Raw genomic sequence first — 17,847 nt, forward strand, 5'->3', positions numbered from 1 at the left:
TTTTAGCTTTGAATCAATGGTGGCAAAAGGAAATGTTTCCGTTGTTAGGAGTGAAAAATTAGGCCTGAAAGGGAAAAATAAAACACTGCAAGTTGTGGTTTCTTTGTGGTTGACCTGCATTCTGTCCGCGTTTGTATAGTAAACTTGGTAAACACAGCTGTGTTGCAGCTGCCGTAGTAAAACAGCAGGATTTTATGTGGTCCCTTGGATCTTCCTGCTGTGTTCAAGCACTGGCACCTGTGCTTTTCAGAATGTACTTTTGGATTCAAACACTCTGTACATAGTCTTAAAGTGGGTTTGCACACTGGCCTTTCATCTTGGAGATGTGGTTTACAGTCCAGTCTGGGACTGTTGAGATGAAAGCCTCTTTGTTTGCTGTCAGAGTCCTAAGCAGAATGAGCTTGCGTAGCTTCAGATCCGTGTTAGTACAGTTGGAACCACTGCATGAAGACGGCTTTAATTGGTAGTTTCGTCTCGAGGCCACTGGACCCTCGCGGAAAGTCCACTGGTGTAATGGGTCCATAACTGGGAGGTCTTGTCAATCTAATTGACTCATTTTCTTTAAGGGTGTGCCAAAGAATCTTAAGGGTGGTATGGGCATCGGAGGCATTGAATTTCAATGAAGGCTATCAATACAGTTCCTCTGGGAAAAGCTGATTTGAAGTTGAATCAGTGGAAACATGTTACAGTGGACTGATGGAATTCTATTGGGTGTGGTAACAAGGATTTTGACATCGATCTGAGCGAACGTTTCCTGTAGAATCCACAAGTTTTTTGGTTCCTCCTTTTAAAAAATTATTTTTGGATCTCGAAGTAATGAACATGGTAGCTAAACTGGCAAATGATACAAGGCAAAGCTGAACCGGGGAGGATGGAGCTGGTTCTGAATTTACTTGAGAATTGGGCAGATGGTTGGAGATGAGATTTGGTGCTGGGAAATACAAAGGGCTTCACTTGGGGAGGAAAATGCAGAAAGATTCTATGGCAAGAGATGTAGTGAGTTTAATTGACAATTAGTTGAAGCTATCACTATAATATTTGGTGGCAAATGAGGAAACCAAATCAGATGCCGAGGTAACAAAAGGGCAACATTGAGTTGAAATAAAGAGATCATCGTTCCACCTTATAAATAATTGGTGTGACTGCACTTAGAATACTGTACGCAGCTCTGGTCATAATTGGAGCTATTGAGGATGTTTGAGGTTTTGGAAGGGAGCAAACCAGGACAAGCATTATGATTAAGAGGATGGAGAAATTGGATCATGAGGAGTGTTTAAATCTGGACATGTTCTGAACCTTTATTTCTGTGAGAAGTGATATGATTAGAAAAAGACAGGGTAATGCATATCACACACTTTATCCAGACCGAAGAACCATTGAACATCGCCTGCAGTTGAGTGAGTGAGTGAGTCCAAAACTAATCTGCAGAAACATTTGGTGAGCGACTGTCAAATCTACGGAACAAGCTCCCTTGGAAGAGAGTGGAAGCAGATAATTAATGTAAATGCAAATTAGATTTTCAGAATATTAATATTTTGCTGCACAGTATGAATAATTTGAGATGGGACATGGTAAGAGCAGAAAGACCTATGCTGCTCAAAACTTCCACTGGGGTTTTCCTTGTCTAAGTGATAGAGATTGATTACAATGATTAATTATAGCTCTATTATTGTTTGATCCTGTGCTAAGGCTCCTTCAACAGCAGATTCCAAACCTCTGACCTTTTGCCCCTGAGAAGGATGAGGACAGCAGATGCATGGGATCAGCACTATCTGCAAGTTCCCCTCCAAGCCATGCGCCATCCTTTTCTTTTCCCAATTAAGGGCAATTTAGCGTGGTCAATCCACCTACCCTGCACATCTTTGGGTTGTGGGAGTGAGACCCATGCAGACATGGTAAGAATGTGAAAACTCCACAAGGACAAGGCAGGAGACAGTATATTATATGGACAGTGCTTTTTATTCATCCAGTAGTTCCTACGTTCCCATTTAATAGGTGCTGTTTGCTGTGGAACTGAGGTGTGATAGAGAGAAATTTATTCCATGTTTGTATCTGAAATGGATAAAACTCTCAACATTGGTGTCAATCAACTTGAGCACCAAATTCAACAAAACGCTCCTTTGTTTTGTTTAGAAATGTGGACTTGACGTTCACACTCCCCCTCTGGCAGGTTTGTAGTGGGGGGGGGGGGGTGTAATTTAGGTGGACCCATGGATGGGTTGTTGTTATTGTTCATGGGAAACCCCACCATCCAATCTCTCAGGGGCAGCACAGTAGCACAGTGGTTAGCACTGTTGCTTCACAGTGCCTGGGTCCCGATTCCTGGCTTGGGTCACTGTCTGTGTGGAGTCTGCACGTTCTCCCAGTGTCTGTGAAGGTTTCCTCTGGGTGCTCCGGTTTCCTCCCACAAGTCCCGAAAGACGTGATGTTAGGTGAATTGGACATTCTGGATTTTCCCTCTGTGTACCTGAACAGGCGCTGGAATGTGGCGACTGGGAGCTTTTCACAGTAACTTCATTGCAGTGTAAATGTAAGCCTACCTGTGACAATGTAGGTGATGATTATTATTAATTTTGCTGAAGATAAAAGCCTATTTGATGTATGCAAGCTGCACAAAGAGGGCCCTAATTTGGGCATCTCAAATAAACAGGTTGCATTGTCCGTAGATTGTTGGTTAGGTAGACAACAACATTTATTTTTATAGTGCTTTTTAATGGGGAAAATGTCCCAAAGTGTTTCACAGAGGTGTGAGAGGAAACAAATCCTGAGGCAACTGGAAAGGGTGACCAAACACTTTGCCTGAAAAATACAGAGTGGCCAGCAGATGAATATTGCAGCCAGGGAATAATGCTCCCTCTAATTTTTATTTTTCTGTGCTTTTTGTACTTGTTGCACTGCTTGGTACCTTCTGGTTTGCTATGTGGCCGTCCACCCATGTTTCATAAAGTGAACCGTGGTCAGAGGATGCCTTTGCCACTCCTTAGACATTCGAGGGACCTCTGGAATAGGAAACCAATTGGCACACCTGAAACAGGTGTGAGACTGTTTATGTATGTGAGTCAGGGTTACGAATGCAAAATTGAGGTACATTAGCCAATTGTGCATGCCCAACCTTTTTGTACCCAGCAATAAGGAGCAAGAGGTCCCAAAGAGGTAAGTGAAAGTAATTTTTGTTTTGAAGTTTCTTGATTTACCCTTGTTCTTGCAATTAAATGCCTACTTAGGGTGGCAGGTGACACAGAGTTTAGCACTGCAGCCTCACAGCACCAGGGACGCAGGTTCAATTTCAGCCTTGGGTGACTGTGGAGTTTGCTCGTCCTCCCTGTATCTATGTGGGTTACCTCCGGGTGTTCCGTTTTCCTCCCACAGTCGAAAAGAGGTGCGGGGTAGGTGGATTGGCCCTTAATTGCCCCTTAATGTCAATGATGTGCAGGTTAGGTGGGGATACAGGAATAGGGCGGGGAGTGGGCCTAAGTAGGGTGCTCTTTGCAGACCCAATGGGCCGAATGGCCCCCTTTTGCACTGTAGAGATTCTATGATCTCCTCAAACTGGAGACAGGAAACTAAAGAGATTCTTACTGAATGGACACTGAAGGAAATAATTAGGAATGTTAAACATCTCAATTGCTCTTCACAAGAAGCCCACTGAAGATTAGTCCTGAGGTGCCATAAGCCTTTCAGTGGAACAATCCAGCCACTAAATTCTTGGAATGTATGCGTGCATTTTCAGTCTTCTCAGAATCATTGCATACAGCGGTGCCAAGGACTCGGGTTCAATCCCGGTCCCGGGTCACTGTCCATGTGGAGTCTGCACATTCTCCCTGTGTCTGCGTGGGTTTCCCCCACAACCCAAAGATGTACAGGGTAGGTGGATTGACCTCGCTAAATTTCCCGTTAATTGGAAAAAAAGAATTGGGTACTCTAAATTTATATAGAAAAAATATTCAAAGGTCAGGCACTTGAGCGATATTTTAACTGAAGTGCCACTGGCTGTCATTTGAACTCTTTTTTTAACTGTCTATCAAATTAATGTTCTGAATTTCAAATATAGAATTATATCTGAAAAGTAGGGTGTAACTACATTCAAAAATCAGTTGGAATTCTGTATTATACTTAGAATCCCTACAGTGCAGAAGGAGGCCATTCGAACGGCTGCACGGTAGCATTGTGGATAGCACAATCGCTTCACAGCTCCAGGGTCCCAGGTTCGATTCCGGCTTGGGTCACTGTCTGTGCGGAGTCTGCACATCCTCCCCGTGTGTGCGTGGGTTTCCTCCGGGTGCTCCGGTTTCCTCCCACAGTCCAAAGATGTGCAGGTTAGGTGGATTGGCCTTGATAAATTGCCCTTAGTGTCCAAAATTGCCCGTAGTGTGGGTGGGGTTACTGGGTTATGGGGATAGGGTGGAAGTGTTGACCTTGGGTAGGGTGCTCTTTCCAAGAGCCGGTGCAGACTCGATGGGCCGAATGGCCTCCTTCTGCACTGTAAATTCTATGAACCATCGGGTCTAGACCAGCCCAGGACAGAGCACCCTACTTTAGCCCACGCCTCCACCCTATCCCCATAACCCAGTCTCACCTTTTGGACAGTAAGGGGCAATTTATCATGGCCAATCCATTAAACCTGCACATCTTTGGACTGTGGGGGGAAACTGGAGCACCCGAAGGAAACCCAAGCACACACTGGGAGGATGTGCAGACTCCACACAGACTGTCACCCGAGGCCAGAATTGAACCCAGGTCCCTAGAGCTGTGAGGCAGCAGTACTAAACACTGTGCCACCGTGCCTCTCTAGGTTATCTGTTACACTGTCTATTCAATGAAGGGCCAGTTTGCTCTGTTTGAAAACAGTTGGCATTGTAGTTCTTTTGCAGCAAACACCGTAACAAAGCTTTTTGAGCCTGGATAAACGGTGAGTGAAAACTAAAAGCCACATTTACAACTGTAGTTGACCACCACTGACCTGAAGAAAAACCTGAAAAATGTCCAACCATCCTTGTTCCTGCACATCATTGCCAAAGTTGCTTTGGCTATGTACTGCAACTGGGAATCCATATGGAAGTCACATTAATGTTGCTTGTAAATGGATTTAAGAGAAAGCTTATGCATACATTTTTACTTGCAGCAGGAGCAATGGAAGAAATTTGACATTCTTTAAATGTCTTGTAATTATGCAACGGCAAACAACATGTGGTTAACTCTAGGATTAAATGAAAGCATTGATCCATAAATGGCAGATTTGAAACTGTTATCAGATGATGAATTTACATGACACTGGTGTGAAGCAATTTCACTTCACACCAATCTTTCAATAGTTGCTGTTCAATACCTTGGCTTAACCTGAACAAGCTGCTTCGGTTTAGATTTGGTTTACGTCTTCACAACCAGTTTACACATCCCAAGTTGGGCACCTGTGCAAAACCAAGATCCCTTCAGACTGACCGTGTATTTGGGTGTGAAAGCACTGTAAAACACGTGAATTTAGAGATTAGTGTGGTGGTTTAGAGATAATATAGCCTGCAGCATAAGATGATGGATGGACAGAGAGACTTTTTAAGAAGTGTGAATTACATTACAATTACCCAAAGTCTTTGTTTTTTTGAGAGCAATTAGACTTTCTTTTTTAAAAATAAATTTAAGAGTACCCAGTTATTTTTTCCAATCAAGGGGCAATTTCGCAATCCACCTACCCAGCACATCTTTGGGCTGAGGGGGTGAAACCCACGCAGACACGGGGAGAATGTGCAGACTGCACACGGATAGTGACCCAGGGCCGGGATTGAACCCGGGTCCTCAGCGCCATAGGCAGCAGTGCTAACCACTGCGCCACCATGCTGGCCAGCTACTGGGCTTTCTAACTTGGATTAATTCGCAATGGCTATCATAAATCGCCTGAAAGATATTCCATCTCTTAAATTGCAGACCAGTACTAGAGCTGCGTGGAAATTTTACTAAAATTCGATACAACTGAAGTGATGCAAACAGGGTTACATCTACATGTAACAGCTGTTCTGTTAACAGCCACTTAACTTTGTTTTTTCCATTGATACACACTTCTGTTTCAAGTATTTTATATTTGTTTTTTCAGATTTCCACAGTTGGTGTTTGATTTTCTTTTTTTTTAAAGTCTGTGAAGTAAAACTCTATTAATAGATCCTGGTGTTCTTTTGAACTGGCCTTGTTAGCTGTGTCAGCATCTGTGGAGAGGACAGACAAGTCAATGCTTTGGATACCGTTCATTCCTCAGAATTGTTTTGAAGAAGGGGCCTTGTTTGAAACATAAGCTCATCTGTACTTTGACGCACATTATGGGTTTCTGGATCTATTTTTCTTTTGGCTTTCCAACACCTGCAAAATTTTGCATTTTTATTGGTTTCCTTTATTACTTTAGGGGCCTAGTCACAGTTAGTCAGACAATCGCAGCTGCTTTGTACAATACTATCAGATATACCAGGACTGGAGACTCCTGGTGTTCTCGGATATTATTTATGTAATACAATATTGAATGAAGGTTTACATTGATTTTCACAACGGAATTAACGGGAAATTGTGATATGCCCTTTCATTGATGCAAACACTGCAAAGTCTTGTTGCTTTTCATGATCAAAGGATGGATGAAATGAAAAAAAATGAAATGAAAATCGCTTATTGTCACAAATAGGCTTCAAATTAAGTTACTGTGACAAGCCCCTAGTCACCACATTCCGGCGCCTGTTCGGGGAGGCTGGTACGGGAATTGAACCGTGCTGCTGGCCTGCCTGGGTCTGCTTTAAAAGCCAGCAATTTAGGATTTAGCCCAGTGCTAAACCAGCCCCTGGAAACTCCCCCCCCCCCCACCTCACTAAGATTCCAGGGTCAAGGTGTGAAACATAAACAACTGAGGAGGGGAAAATCATGAGTGATGTTTGCAGAGACCTGTTGTAGAAAGTGTGCCGATATTAGGTGAAAGGAAAACATGTTGTCCACAATGACAGAATGCTCCCTGCATTGTATGAAAAATGGAGACTTGTGTGTGATAGTGGTGCGGTACCTTGACAAGAAGGGGAGGAAAGAAAGATTGCCGTGTTGGTAAATGACTTACAAATTTCATGTGATTTAGCTATGACCATGTTTATTTGCAGTTTTAGGAAACTAGGATACAATTCAGATTATAGTTTCCTTTTTTAATATCACATGAATAATTAGATGGAGTTGGTTATCTTCTGTGGAAGCTTTCATAGAATCCCTACAGTGCAGAAGGAGGCCATTTTCCCCATTAAGTTGCATCGACATTTGAAAGAGTACCCCTAGACCCACTCCCCCGTAACCCCACCTAATCTGCACATCTTGGGTCACTGTAGAATCCGTTAAAGTAGCACGCATAGACAAGCAGGTAGAAAACAAAGGTTGGGTTTATTTTGCTCTTCGATAACCGCCCCTTTGGAAAACATTTTTTTTTGGTGTCTATACTAAATGTATTTTAGCTAGAGGTATTTTCTGCCAACCCCTAAATATTTTTTTCAAGAATAAAAGGTGTTCCACAGCGTGGCTTCTACCTATTACAGCGCTTTTCCCACCAACATTTTAATTTTTTGTGGTGGGGAAAATTGTATAGTTATTCGACTGTAGTGTACTTCACTCTCACGCTCATGAGAGACCAAATGAAGACTCCAGGAGTTTGAACAAGGCCTTTATTACAGTTATAACTGGGCTGGTGGTGTACATAGCTTGCACATGAGACAGTTCTGCTTCCCCATGTCAAGATCATTATACTTCACATTAAGTTACAGACGAGCATATACCAATCACTTGTTACTAGTTATCTATGTCCAATCATAATTATCGATTAGGTTTACATCATGCATTGCATAGGAGAATGAGATCCACATGCTTAATTAAACTATCCAATCAATACAAAGGCACGTATGTTGACTTGTAATTAGTGAGATCGGTGGTCCGATACCTGTGGCTATCAATCCCCGTGATATCCCTGCTGTTTCAATGGCTCCTCTCGAGGTATGGATGCCACCAAACACCCCTCCATGTCGTTATCAACAGATGTTCTGGAGCCAGAGCAAGTGGCAGATTGAACCACATTGTCATACAGGCCTTGAGAGTTAGCACCTGGCTAGTTCCTGCCTGAGAGCTGGCCCTACTGACCGATTGTGTCCTTGTGGTATCTTTTTATGAATTGGCAACTATTTCCCACAGGCAGAACTGAAGAGTTTAACGTCTCCAATAAATACTGGATATAGAGTTTTTAATAAGTGACTGCAGTGTAGTGTCTAATGTCTAAAAACGACCTCTTGCGACTTCATTGCAGTTACTGCTGTAAGAAAAAAGCTCATCACACATGTCCAACATGTGGCAGGCATCACCTTTAACAGCAGAGCCAGCAGGAACCAAATGTGTTGTAAAATATTCTGCAGCTGTATTCTATGCACTTGATATGGAACAGCCTAAGTATTAACTGTTGGGTTGGCCACTACTTGAGTAGCAATTTGGCACCACCTAACTGTCATCGTTACTTATGCAACTTCATATCCATCTGTTTAGTGGTTAGATTAAAAAATCAGCCCAAGACCTCATAATTCAACCGCATTTTCTACCCGAAAGTTATTTTTGCAAAATCACCATTTTTTTTCTTGTTTCAATCCATCACCAATTCATGCCAGGGTGAGGTTCAGTAGGTGACTTGGCATCACTGAGACTGGATAAATGATTCAGCTTTGAGGACGCACCACGGCCGACCCGCTCCAATGTCTGTGCATGTACATTCTCCAGCAGTAGCTACCAAATACAGCCAAGGGCAGGGAAGCAGGCTGGATTTCCTCACCCGTTCCTTCCACTATCCCATTGCTCAGGCCATTTGCAGCGTCATCTGGGGAAAGATCAGCTTGTTCGACATAAACAATGGATTTGAAGAAGGGTTTTGCATCTGACGTAACAGGTTTCTCCGTAGCCGTTGACATGTCTCTGGCATTTTCTGTGTGTGTTTTAAAAAAAAAAGAAAATGGATCACGCTCTAATTTTTCTCGTTTGTTTAGCTTAGCTCCACTTAAGCTAAATTACTGACTAGGGCGATTGGGGTATCCCCACCACGTGAACAAATGTTAATTGGAGCCATTATCGGGCATCTCAAAAATGTGACGAGTTTAGAGGATTAAAGCCATAAATGTTGCCTTAGATCTGAATGACCTGTTGTATATCCACTTTATAGCCGTTGTCATTTTGTAGTCGATATTTTCCATGCAGAGCCAAAATTGGATTTTTAATCTCACATACAATTAGATTCCCCTGGATTTGTAATAAATAAAACGAAAGCAGTGAACCGCTGAGGAGTAAAAGGATTATATTTTGAGCCCACATTTGCGTGGGTGAAAAATGAGTAGGATCAGTGATTTCACGTCAGTATTAGGAACGACAGTAATTGAGGCCAGAATACCCTCTGGAATAGTTTAACTTCTGTGTATTTTTTCTAAATAGGTTGATGTTATTTGTCAAAACAAGATTTGGGATGACATTAATAAGACATTTGTTTTGTGTCTCTGGCTGTGCACTCGGACATGAAAGGAGAAGCAGATTGTGCAGTGGGTAATTTTTATACCTAGATCAGTGGTAGTGATCAATAACAGGTAATTATTATACCTCTTTCTTTTATTAAAGCATTTCCACAAACTTGCTTTGCAAGCCCTGCAGCATTCTGTACTACTCAGAGTTAATTTTTTCTGTGCTGTTTGCTGTAAGATAAATCTGGAGTTTTAAATCTGCCCATTAGTTAGGAACTATTAGCGAATCTCTGCTGCTGTGCCGACTTTAATTCTATTTTCGAGTCCTTGTTTTCATTATTCTGATTGTGCCGTACATTTCCCATTGGACATGCGATCACTTTCAAAGTACCATCTATGTGCCGGGTAGCCAAATGGCAAAAAGATTATTCATAATGATGGCACCTCCAAGTTCACTGGCTACTATAACTTTAGCAGCATTTTTAAGTTTGAGACAAATTGATTTTGGTTGCATGTAAAACCAATTGACATACGTCAAATTGACTCCCTCAATAACTTGGGTGTACAGTTGGAGCCAGACAGAACAGGAATGACCCAGGTTAAATTGCTGATTGTCGGGGAAACTGATGATGCTGCCACATTTGGTCTGTCTACATTTGATCACCGTAAACTGGCAGGGTCATCGTGTCTGATTCTTATGACACGATCCATGCAGGAATACATGGGCCGATACCATGATTTTGCTACATAGAATGTAACCAGCAGCTTGCCAGGATGAGTGGTTCAAGTGCGTCATTGGACTTTTAAGGATGAAGCAAAATGGGCTGAAAGGTGAGCTGCAGAAGATCCTTCCTTTTCTGAGATTTGGTGAATATTGGGGTCAGAATTTGTCTGGAGCTTCAGGGGCACTTCCCCTCCCAACAGCAACCGTCCACTAAGTATCTTGTTGAGGGGTGGTGGAGGACAGTGGGACAAGACTGGTCATGATCACCAAGTATGCGCCACCTGACTCCACAGGACATTAGATTAAAATAGTGCTCATCTCTGTCGCGGCAATCAATTGCCGGGCCGAATCCATCTACATCTCCAACATCTACTCCCCTTGGCATTCTAGTTTTCTTGAGAGATTCCCAAAACCGGTTTTAGGCACTAATGACTTGAAGAAATATTGTTGAATGTTTTTCAAGCCTCTTTATTGCACATCCTGTAAAATTGGCCACTGTTGTCCTCCATTTTCCATCCACAAAACTGTACACTAATGACAAAATTCTACTCCCGTAAACTTTTAAAGGTGCAATTTGGGCTCGTCCCTTTTTCTTGCAGCAGAGATTCTTCTTTTGAAAAACAAAATCAGTTTTATATACTAGGCGGCTGAGTATTGAATAAAATATCCGAATAGTATTTGGAATGGCAACTGGAAGTGGGCAGCGAACTAACCCCTTCAAGCACCAGTTTTGCGTCACATTGTGAAGAATGCTTTCCTTAAAAAAAATCTAACGCAAAGAAACATTGCTAGATACCTTTGAATATCAGAAATGCGTATTTGGCTGGTGTCACCTAATGGTGTTTACTTTAAGAACAAACACATCCCTTCTTCAACAACTGTACTATTTCGTACAAAAACACCACATTTGGCTCGTGTTATTTCATAGAATTTCCCTTAAGAAGGAGCACATTCCTTCATACAAGGAGGCACTGTTCGTTAGGTATTATTGTCATTCGGAAATTGCAGCTTTTATTCCCCCTCCACCACAAGTTCAATGTTTGACAAAATGTAAGCGGCTACCTTCCCACAAATGATAAAGATTGACAGTTTCACAGGGTTGACTGAATGGTTCGGGTTGGTGAACTATTGTAAGTGAATGACTGCAAGTTAATGCTAGATCGACAAACTGAGTGGACTATAGCACAGGAAGGCCTCGTGCACAAATGACAAACAGCGAGAAGCAGAGGTACCACTCACTGCTGCTGGGCTAGGTGCAGGAAGATTAAATGTAGCCTGGGTTTTCATGGACGATTGCTACGAAGCAAGTGTGAATCAATATCCAGTAAGAACGGAAATGGTTTGAGGTGTGATGTCCTCGAAACATACATGACTTGGACAGGAACTGTGCTAACCATGTTTTTATTGCAAGAAAACTTGTTCAAACCCTAACATAGGCAAGAAGGGAAAAACGTGGATGCTCCACTGATGGGCATTGTGTTAACAATCCAATCCCAGATTGGAACCCTGGCTCAAAAGACCTTAATTTTTATAAAAAGTGGAGGAACAGAGTCACAGAATTGCTAATTAGTTACAACAACAAAGAAAAATAAATTGTTACGTATTTTAAAAATGGGATTACGATATATACTTTTACTCCCAGTTTAACAATTACACACAGGTTTTAGGATTAACACTGATTACAAAGTCCATCTTAATCTGCATGGCCTCATTAACACAGTCTCTTTTGCTCAGTCACCTTGTTGTACTTAAATGCACTCTCCACTTTGAACCCCAAGTGAATGTTCATGGATGTCTCCTCAGAATCCCCCCAGATTGTCATGTAAGAGTTTCCAAGCTCCACTCCCAAAATCACCTCCCATAAGTATGTTTTCCCTTGGGTTACATTCTGAAATCCAGACCATGTTTTCCAAATGATATTTTTAGTCGGCTAGACAGCTGGTTTGTAATGCAGAACAAGGCCAACAGCGTGGGTTCAATTCCCGTACCAGCTGAGAATTCTGAATTCTTCCTCCACTATACACGAACAGGTACCGGAATGTGGCGACTTGGGGCTTTTCACAGTAACTTCATTGCAGTGTTAGTGTAAGTCTACTTGTGACAATAAAAAGATTATTATTATTATTATTAATAAACAAAGCTTGCTCTGTTTTAGCAGCAAGCCCAGCCCAGGATTGTACACCAATCCCTTTAGGGTTCCTTCGTCTTGACTACTGTGCAAACTGCTCACAGTTGCTTTAACTCTCGATTCCCAAACTGTATTAAAATGGCATCAGACATTTCTTTTACCTTTTTGAAGGCTGTGTGAATCTGGCTACTGCAATTTTCTCTTTAACTCCAAACACTTAATTTACTCTTTCTTGAATTCTTTTGAACAATATCTTGGTCTCTGCTCACTTAACTCCAGTAAGAAGTCTTACAACACCAGGTTAAAGTCCAACAGGTTTGTTTCAAACACGAGCTTTCGGAGCACGGCTCCTTCTTCAGGTGAAGAAGGAGAAGAAGGAGCCGTGCTCCGAAAGCTCGTGTTTGAAACAAACCTGTTGGACTTTAACCTGGTGTTGTAAGACTTCTTACTGTGCTCACCCCAGTCCAACGCCGGCATCTCCACATCATCACTTAACTCCAGTCACCTTAAAACATTCCTTTTGTCCCAATTCCCTGGTTACCTAGACTGTAACTTGTACTTTAGGAAGCCTACCTCTTTCAGCTCACATCCTGCCCAGTCTTCCATCTGGCACAGTTGAGAGGTGCTCACTCCCCGATGTCAGGTCTCCAACTGCCAAGAAATTAGCTAAACTAAAACTTAAAATTTAGCTTACCTACACTACAAGGCCACAGTTGTTAAGCAGCCCCCACATGCTTATGCCTTTTATTTATTCATCACGCCGTAGCCCTCTAAGCTTAGTTGGAACTTAATCAACCCCCCTCCCCACACATACAAACACCTTTGCCCAGCAGGAGTCTAACCATATATTTTACCTTTCCAGACACACAAACATTAAATTAAACCCACTTAAAATTTAATTTCCAATGCAAATATAAATCCCTTAAAGCCACCTTTAAATCCCTTAAAACAACCTATAATTTTCCTAACAATGTTTGTCACTTACCTTCCTGTGCTATGATCTTCTTGTGAATGGCCTTGGCTTTAAACTAAAAATTCCATATCTGCAATTGGTCCATATAAGTAACTTTGGAAAATGGTGATTGGCAGAGGTCTGAGCGCTCTGTGTTGGCTTGGAGTATTCTTGAAACAATTCAACACTTCAAGCTGAATGGGGGAGACAGTGCTGTAGTGTACAAGTCACTGGACTATTAATCCAGAGGTCCAGGCTTATATTCGGGATAGGTCATGGATTCAAATCCCACCCTGGCAGAAGAGGAATTTGGAATATCTAGAATAAAAGGCTGGTCGCAAAGCCGACCTGGCAAGGTGGGATGGTCTCCCTCTGTCACTGGCGGCTCGGGTACAGGCGGTTAAAATGAATGTGTTGCCGCGATTTCTGTTTATTTTTCAATGCCTACCGATTTTCCTGCCAAAGTCTTTTTTCAGGGAGATTGAGGGAAGGATTACCTCGTTCATATGGGGAGGGAAGGTGGCCAGAGTGAGAAAGGTGCTGCTACAGAGGGAAGGGAAGGTAGGGGGTTTGGGTCTCCCGAACCTGATGAGCTACTACTGGGCGGCGAATGTGGAGAAGGTGCTGAGCTGGGTCAGAGGAGTTGATTCCCAGTGGGTCAGAACGGAGGAGAGTTTGTGCAGGGGGTCGGCACTAGCAACAGCGCCGCTCTCGATAGCTCCGGCGACATACTCAGGGAGTCCGGTAATAATAGCTTCATTGGAAATCTGGAGGCAGTTTCGCCAACACTTCGGGTTGGGGGAAGGGTCAAGGGAAATGCCAATTCGGGGGAACCACAAATTTGAGCCAGGGAGGTGGGATAGAAGTTTTCGGAAATAGGAAGAGACGGGGATTAAGATTTGTTTCTTAGGGGTCGGTTTGCAGGATTGAGGGAGCTGCAAGCGAAGTATGGGCTGGAGCAGGGAGAAATATTTAGATATATGCAGGTTCGAGATTTTGCCAGGAAGGAGATACAGAGCTTCCCGGAGGAACCGGCCTCCACATTGCTGGAGGAGGTGCTGACGACAAGGGGACTGGAAAAGAGGGTAGTGTCAGCGGTGTACGGAGCTATTTTGGAAGAGGACGAGGCACCACTGGAAGGGATCAAAGCAAAGTAGGCGGAAGATTTGGGAGAGGTTATAGAGGAGGGGGTCTGGTGTTAGGTGCTCCGAAGAGTAAATGCTTCCACCTCGTGCGCGAGGTTGGGACTGATACGGCTGAAGATGTTATACAGAGCACACCTCACAAGGGTGAGGATAAGCCGATTCTTTGAAGGAGTAGAAGATGTCAATGAGCGTCGCTGGAGGGGGGGGGGGGGGGGGGGGGGGGCGCTAATCACATTCATATGTTTTGGTCCTGTCCAAAGCTAGGGGAGTACTGGAAGGAGGTTTTTCGGGTAATTTCCAAGGTGGTGCACGTGAAACTGGACCCGGGTCCCCGGGAGGCCAGATTTGGGGTGTCGAACCAGCCAGGGTTGGAAACGGGTGCGGAGGCAGATATCGTAGCCTTCACCTCATTGATAGCCCGAAGGCTGATCCTGCTGGGATGGAGAGCAGCCTCTCTACCCTGTGCCCTGGCGTGGCGGGAGGGCCTGTTGGAATACTTGACCCTTGAGAAGGTTAAGTTTGAACTGAGGATAGGACGGAGGGGTTCTACAAGTCATGGGTATTATTCATGATGCACTTTCAAGAATTGGATAACATTGAACATTTGTTTGGGGGGGGTGGGGGGAGGGGGGCTGTGTGTATTAAGGGTGACTATGGGTAATCCCTAATTCCTTTATGTCAGTTGTTTATGTAAACATGCTGGCTGATGTTTGGGGTTTGGTGGGAGGATGGGATTGTTGTTATTGTTATGGGGATTGACATATTTGTTGCTGATAATTGTTTATTGTTGGTGGGTGTAAATTCGGGAGAAAATGTGAAAAAGAATAAAAATATTTATTTTTAAAAAGGCTGGTCGCAATATTGGTGACGAGTACAACTATTATTGATTATTGTAAAAACCCATTTGCTTTACTAATGTCCTTTTTTTAAGGGAAGGAAATCTGCTGTCCTTACCTGGTCTGGCCTACATGTTCATAGAATTCCAATTTTGAACCAATCCTTTGAGAGCACCATACCCAGGCCCACTTGCCCACCCTATCCCCCCCATAACCCCACCTCTTCCTACACCTCTTTGGACACTAAGGAGCCATTTAGCATGACCATCTTTGGACTGTGGAAGGAAACTGGAGCACCCAGAGGAAGCCCATGCAGACACTGGGAGAGTGCAAACTCTTACACAGGCAGTCAACCAAGGCTGTGAGGCAGTAGTGCTAACCATTGTGCCACCCACAGAAATGTGGTTGACTCTTAACCACTCTCTGAAATGGCCTAGCAAAGACAATTAGGGACTGGCAAATTGCTGGCCTTATCAATAATCACATTGCATGGAAGATTATAACAAAAAGAAAAATGTCAGTTATTTTATTCCAACAAAGTTATGTTTGTTTCAATAATCAATCACTGAACAAAATATTTTCCATCGAGGGTCTCTCTCTATAGGGCAGTTATTACATAGATACTATTATGGCCTTGTATAAAATGAATCGTTTTTTTGGTCCCCCATATTTCTCCAGCCTCGTTGAGCCTCTTCACAGAAATCTCCTGTAGAGGTTTCCTAATTAAAACTCCCTGAAAAAAACACTTAAAGCACACTTTAAGCACTTTTCAGGCTTTGTACAAATTAACCTGTGGGAGAATTTGGCATGTTATAGAAGCACTTTCCTTGCATTCTCTCAGGAAAGCTTCAGGTTATTAGAGGCATGTGATCGATCTTTCCAAAGCTTCGCACAATTGGGGCCCCTGATGCAGTGGTCAACTTACCGGAGAGTCACATGTAATGTTTCTTCAGTGTCAAGACCTCCGCATTTTCTGATAAATTGAATGCTGCTTGGGAGGATTTGCCAGCCCCATGGAGCTCAAGCGTTCCACCCCTTTAATCTGCAAGAAGATGATACAGTTGCAGTTCTATGAATTTATGAGAATCTTCCCCTTGGAGTAAAAGTCTGCAACATAAAGTATTCCAGTTATATGCCATGACTGTGGTTAAAGTGCATTAGATCACTATTGTTAATTGCAACTTCCTGTAAGGGGATTATTTTTATTACTTGTAATTTGCCATGTCTTACAGAATCACCAGTGGACTGGGCTGAAGACTGATATAGTAAAGCAACCTTGGCAACAATTTCCTGTATAAAACAGTTAAATACATAGTAAAGAACTGTCTGCTCCTTATTAGTCTTAAAATGTTAAAGATAATTGTTCTATAATTAGGCCTATCGCAGGAGATTAGAAAAGAAGTACCAGTGGGTCTACTACAATACTATTCACTTTGTTATAGATATATTTAAGAAACGTTGTCACTAGAAAGCTACTTTCCATTCCTGAGATTGAATTCATGTCCTAGGTCCAACCATCTTCAGCCGCTTCATCAATGACCTTCCCTCGATCAGAAGGTCAGAAGTGGGGATGTTCGTGATGACTGCACAATGTTCAGCACCATGGGCGCCTGAAGCAGTCCGTATCTAGGCTTAGGCTGACAAGTGGCAAGCAATGTTTCTGCCACACAAGTGCCAGGCAATGACCATCTCGAACAAGACAAAATCTAATCATCTCCCCTTGACATTCAATAACATTTCCATCACTAAATCCCCCACTACCAGTATCCTTAGGGGTTACCATTGACCAGAAACGGAACTGGACTAGCCATATAAATACTGTGGCTACATGAGCAGCTCGGAGCTCCTGATCGCCAAGGCCTGCCCACCATCTACAAGGCACAGGTCAGAAATATGGAATACCCACCACTTGGAGTGCAGCTCCAACAACACTTAAGAAGCTTGACACCATCCAGGACAAAGCAGCCGGCTTGATTGGCACCCCATCCACAAACATTCACACCCTCCACCACCAATGCACATTGGCAGCAGTCTGTGCCATCTACAAAACACACTGCAGTAACTCACCAAGCATCCTTCAACAGCATCTTCCAAACCTGTGGCCTCTGTCACCTAGAAGGATAAGGGCCACAGATACATGGGAAACACCAGCACTTGCAAGTTCATTTCATTTCATTTTTTCATTGAAATCTGCACTAAGTTTACACTTGGCTGTAATCTGGAAAATCGACCGTACGGGCGGGATTTTCCGGTCCTGCTGATGGCGATCAACCTGTCACGGGTTCCCAGGTGGCGATGGGTGCAAATAACAGGAAATCCCATCGACAGCGGCGGGATCAGAAGCTCCTGCCACTGGCCAATGGCAGGACGTTTCTGACACCACAGCACAAAACGCAGGCCCAGGGATCCCGCTCTGTATTTCTTCTGCAGCCTTGCAGTTGGATGTCACATTGAATACAATATAATTCTATGGGAATTATGGTAAATTTAATTCAAATTACAACCGAGCCTATGGGAGAAGAGATTTGAATGTATTATCAACCATCAAAGCAGCCTAACCTCACACATCATTGATCT

At 43.2% G+C, this 17,847-nt stretch overlaps 1 protein-coding gene and 1 long non-coding RNA gene across 2 annotated transcripts in view; one reads left to right on the forward strand and one right to left on the reverse strand.

Annotated features, from left to right (window-relative positions):
* blmh (bleomycin hydrolase) overlaps positions 1-17,847 on the forward strand; it is a 109,787-nt gene that overhangs the window by 37,503 nt on the left and 54,437 nt on the right. The window lies entirely within an intron of this gene.
* LOC119974941 lies at positions 7,651-16,322 on the reverse strand. The gene is made up of 2 exons (XR_005462617.1): positions 16,196-16,322; positions 7,651-8,962 (listed from the first exon to the last, which is right to left on the reverse strand). It is a non-coding gene; the product is annotated as an uncharacterized LOC119974941 (long non-coding RNA).

This window comes from Scyliorhinus canicula, chromosome 12 (genome assembly GCF_902713615.1).
Source record: "Scyliorhinus canicula chromosome 12, sScyCan1.1, whole genome shotgun sequence".
NCBI classification, from domain to species: domain Eukaryota; kingdom Metazoa; phylum Chordata; class Chondrichthyes; order Carcharhiniformes; family Scyliorhinidae; genus Scyliorhinus; species Scyliorhinus canicula.